The sequence below is a fragment of the Oratosquilla oratoria genome, chromosome 37, assembly GCF_046742065.1.
Source record: "Oratosquilla oratoria isolate Oo_2021 chromosome 37, ASM4674206v1, whole genome shotgun sequence".
In the NCBI taxonomy this organism is placed as follows: domain Eukaryota; kingdom Metazoa; phylum Arthropoda; class Malacostraca; order Stomatopoda; family Squillidae; genus Oratosquilla; species Oratosquilla oratoria.
In genome coordinates, this window is record NC_134813.1 from 3,280,702 (window position 1) to 3,285,701 (window position 5,000).

General features: G+C 48.0%; 1 protein-coding gene across 4 annotated transcripts in view; it reads right to left on the bottom strand.

Annotated features, from left to right (window-relative positions):
• Nucleotides 1-5,000, bottom strand: part of enc (R3H domain containing protein encore) — a 609,003-nt gene that overhangs the window by 566,036 nt on the left and 37,967 nt on the right. For 2 of the 4 annotated variants that reach the window (XM_076175157.1, XM_076175152.1), the window contains exon 1: nt 80-1,333. The exons of 1 other annotated variant lie outside the window; for it this stretch is intronic. The gene's annotated coding sequence lies outside the window, so the exon portion shown is untranslated. Of the gene's footprint in view, nt 1-79; nt 1,334-5,000 lie in introns of those variants that run through there. One more of the 4 variants, XM_076175156.1, reaches the window with a different exon arrangement.

Consider the following 5,000-nt stretch of genomic DNA (forward strand, 5'->3'; position numbering starts at 1 on the left):
GAGGGGGGAAACGGGGTTAATTTGTCTGTTTTTAGACAAATAAAAATAATAAAATAAAATTCTCGCCCACAAAACTCACCTGAGTTTACCACTTCTTGCAAGACCACACTTGTGTTTCTCTTCTGGTCCGGGGTTTGTGTGTCCGGCCCGGGCTTCATGCCACCATGCCACCTCCAGGTAGGCAGACAGCCAGGCTGGTCCTCGCTCTCTCACTCTCTCTCCTTCTCCCTCTCACTCTCTCCCTCTTAAAGTCCGATAGTATCGGAGGTCCTCACAACAGCACAACCTCCTCCCGCCGACACCTCACACTACGACGGCTCGCCTCCTCCTCCTCCTCCACCTCCTCCTCCTTCTCCACCTCAGCCTTCTTCTCCTCCTCTTCCTCCTCCTCCTTCTTCAGCCAAGTACGAGCCCCCTGATCTGCAGCTGCACCTCGTCCTTCACGCCATTCTCACACTCGAAGAATTATCTGGTGGGTTTTCTCGACATGCTCAGCAGGCTGAAGCTGCTGCTGCTGCTGCTACTGCTGCTGTTGCTCCTCCTGCTGCTGCCGCTGCTGCCGCTGCAGCTGCTGCTCTTCGGGGGATTGGGACTGTGCAGCTGCACCATGACCAGCCCACCTCCTCCTCCACCTCCACCACCGCCTCCTCCTCCCTGTCTGCTGGTGCAACGGGACGAAATCGTCGATGGGGCGCCGAAAAGAGAAGGGGTGGGGGAGAGAGATGGGCGACGGCGGGGCGAGGGGGGGAAGGGGAAGGGGACGAAAGGAAGGAGGGGGGGGGGCGACGGGGTCCGACTTGACCCAAACAAGGCGTACGTCCACGACACCAACGCTAACTTTAATCACCACCAACAGGAGTAGTCGAAGATGCTCCTGCAGATTCACTTCGTTTCTCTTTTCTTTCCAGTTAAATCACTTCATCGGTGTAGTCCCAAGCTGAAGCTGCTGCCTTAGACCCGTCATTCCTCACAGCAGCAGCAGCAGCAGCTTTTGGTGTAGTGCCGCTGGTTGGCTCCCAGTATTGCGCTAAAGGGCACTTCTCCAGCTGCACCATCCACAACCGCTGAGGGCGGAGCACTCCCACCAGCTCCCCGGGGGCCCTGTAGGCAGGCCCAGCTGCACACAGGAGCTGCTCTGAGCTGCTGGCTCGCATACAAAGAGGGATTAAGGCGGACAATGCGTCGTGTCAATGATCCTCTCTCCACGGTGCCCCGTGCGATACTGACCTAATATTGGAGCTGCTGCACACCAACCGCACCCCCTCCCCCTCCTGAGCGCTCAACCACTTCCTCCAACACCACTACCACCACCACCATCCTCTCTACCACCGCCATCCTCTCTACCACCACCACCTCTTCCCCCTCGCCACATTGCCATCTCCTCCTCCACCTCCACCTCCACCTCTGCCCCTCAATCTCTTCAACCTCTCCCTCTCAGTCTTCATTCTGTTTCCTGTCTCCCCTCTACCCATCCCCTCGGCCACTTCCTCACACCAGTTTCCCCCGCCCCCTCTCTCTCTCTCTCTCACTCGTGATGTTTCCTTTCCCCTCAAATGCTTTGCCCGATTCCTGTTGTGTTTCTTCGCCTCCCCCTCCCGTCTCTCTCTCTCCCCTCACTCACTCCAGTTATTTCCCCTCGCTTGAAGGCGGCGGCCACGTCCCCTCACGAGACCTGCCCCACTTCACTTCTCACTTTCCTGTCTCTCCCTCTCTCTCTCTGTGTGAACTTCTTAATACCTCTCCCTCCTTATCACTTCGCTTCTCTTTTCCTCCACACACTTCCCCTACGAGCACTTTCCACTCTTCCACTTCCTTTATTCACTTCCTCACTTAGGTATGCGTCACTTTCCCAATACACACTTCCCACTTCACCTTGTGGAATCGCCACTTCTGTTGTGCATACTTCACTACCCTTCCTTTGATTCACCACCCCACTCCGTCACTTCTTTACTTCACTTTCTATTTACTCCAAACGTTTCCCACTTCCCCTTTCACTTCTCGCAAACCTCAAACACTATGAAAGGCCACTTTTGGCTCCCGCCATGCGTTTCTATTTAAAAGAAGAGAAACTAATGCAGCAGTCATCTCATATGAGTTTTATTCAAACTGCCACTAAACGATTTTATTAACAACAAAAACCTCTCTCGTCATAGTCTAGCGTATACAGTGTAGTTCAGCCTTAGCGATTCAGTGCAGGACCGGCCTATCCTCTGAGGGGCTATACAACCTCTGTACCTCACCACGGTGGCTTAATCCGACTTGGTAAGGTTGTATGTGTGTACGGTGAGAAGCGCATGTTGGAATAATGCCTGTGCTTCTGAAGGAAGTCTGAAATCAGTGTAATCAGCTCGAGCATACTGATTTGGTGCTAGCACACACACACAAACACACACACACACACACACACATATATATATATATATATATATATATACATATATATATACACGACACTGGTCTACCGCACCACTGATGTCCGCCACTGTGGAGGGGGACTGAAAACAAATGAAAAATATTTTCTTTTACTGACCGGGGATCGAACCTGGAGCTTCCACGTTCCGAGGCAGGAACGTTACCCAATGCTCCAAGATGGAAAGCTTCCTATTGCCATCGTCCCCATAGCTTGCTCACCTCCAATTCCCCTTATGACGTCAGGACTACATCCCCTTCCCCTCTTCTACTTCTCCCCTCTCCTTCCCTCCCTCTCTTCCCACTTTCATTTCCCTTCTATTCTCCCTTAACTCCCATATACTTCCTTCCTCCACCTCGGCTCCTTCCCTTCCCCTCCTATTCTTCCACTATGTCCCCTCTTTCCCCTCTCCCACTAACCATGCCCCAAATCACCACCCATTCCCCTCTTTCACTTCTCTTTCCTGCTACCCCCCTTACCCCATTATCCACTTGCTCCCCCCTCCTCCCTCCACGCATCACACCTCACTCCCTTCTCACCCCTTCCTACCTCCAAACCCCGTCCACTTCCCTCCTGTTTTCCTTTCATTGTCCTTTCTAAACTCTGCACCCGGCTTCCTCCCTCCTCCGTACAACAAACCCATTCCTCTGTCCTCCCTTCCCTAATTCGCTTCTCTCCCACCACCTTACATGACTCCTCAGTCCATAAAAAACAAAAATATAGAAAATCAAGTAAACATATATATATATATATATATATATATATATATATATATATTATACACACACACACACATATATATACATATTTATATATACATATATATAAACACATATATATACATACACACACACACATATTATATATATATATATATATATATATGTATATATATACATATATATATATCAGCGAAAAAAAATACACGGGAGCGACGAGCGATTTCGCTCGGGAAAGTTCCAATGTCGCTCTCGCAAATCCAATAGCGGGAGCGATCCCCCCCCCCCCCCCCCAAAAAAAAAAAAACGCTCCCGCGGCAAGATTCAACATTTTTCATGCATTATCCATCATTTGGCAATCCTTGAATCCCATCACCATTGATGAAAGGATCAGAGCAAACATAACTTACCCGTGATCAATCATTGCATTATCAATCGATATCATAAACGCAATGCATCAATCAACTTTAATTTGTTGATGTACGTACGTATGTGTACGCGGTATAGCTGCTAGAGTTCAATGGCTTACCTAGCCTAGCTTCGTATCAGCTGCATGCGCGCGTATACTAGTACATGTTGACTAGACTCTACACGACTATAGTGCTACATAATGTCGCTAGTTGCGAATTGCATGGTACCTGTATGCAGGGAAGTTCATTGGTTGCATGCAGCTAGCTGCCCAACCAACGCGCTGACTACATGTACAATGCACCATACTCAATACCACATCACCGCATGCATACGTACACTGTACATATGCAAACTCGCTCGAGGCCTAGGTGGGAAACTGGGAAATCCCATTTATAACCTCGTTCGCGTATTTATGAGAAAACAAAATAGAATCAAATATTTGGTTAGTAATTGAAAGTAAATTAATTTAAGCATAAATATGAACATCTAATAATTATATATTTAGTTCATACATATGGATCTTTGGAGGGAGAATAAAAAATAAAAAAATAAAAAAATGACTCGTTAACTAGCTTAGGTTTACGGCAAGATCTATATACACCAGGTCTAACCGTTTGAGCCGTTCTGCGCAGCTTCTGACGTTATCTGGCTGCTTCCGTTTTCTCTTTGTGAAACACTGAAGAAAACTGTGAAACGCTAAGGAAGACTGGAATTATTATATCCCCCCCCCCGTTATCTCTCTAGCTCATTGCTATTATCAGTGTGTGTGTGTGTGTGTGTGTGTGTGTATTTATATACTTGTATTTTACGGGAAGGGGAGATATCGTCGTGTGTGCTTATATGTGTACACGTTCACATATGTGTGTATGTGTGTGTGTGTGCGTGCGTGCGTGTGTGTGTGTGTTTATATACTTGTATTTTACGGGAAGGGGATATATCGTCGTGTGTGCTTATATGTGTACATGTTCACATGTGTGTGTGTGTGTGTGTGTGTGTGTGTGTGTGTGTGTGTGTGTGTGTGTGTGTGTGTGATTCATCTTGGTCTTTTGGATCACGTATTGGACTCGTGATCGACAGCCATTTCCCTCCCGGCAGAGCTCGTATATCCGATCTATGAACTTACACGCACACACATCTCCAACTCCCCGCCCACGAGTTGGAGTAACGACTCGAAGCGCAGCGATACTGAAAAAAACTCAACCCTGGGAGGGATTCGAATCATGTACCGCCGATACTTCGATAACATAATTCTAAATCTCTACCAATCACGCCACCGAGTCGTATATGTCTGTTGTGGTGTGTGTGTATTTATATACTTGTATGTTACAGGAAGGGGAGATATCGTCGTGTGTGCTTATGTGTACACGTTCACATGTACGTGTGTGTGAGTGTGTGTGTGTGTGTTTATATATTTGTATTTTACGGGAAGAGGAGATATCGTCGTGTGTGCTTATATGTGT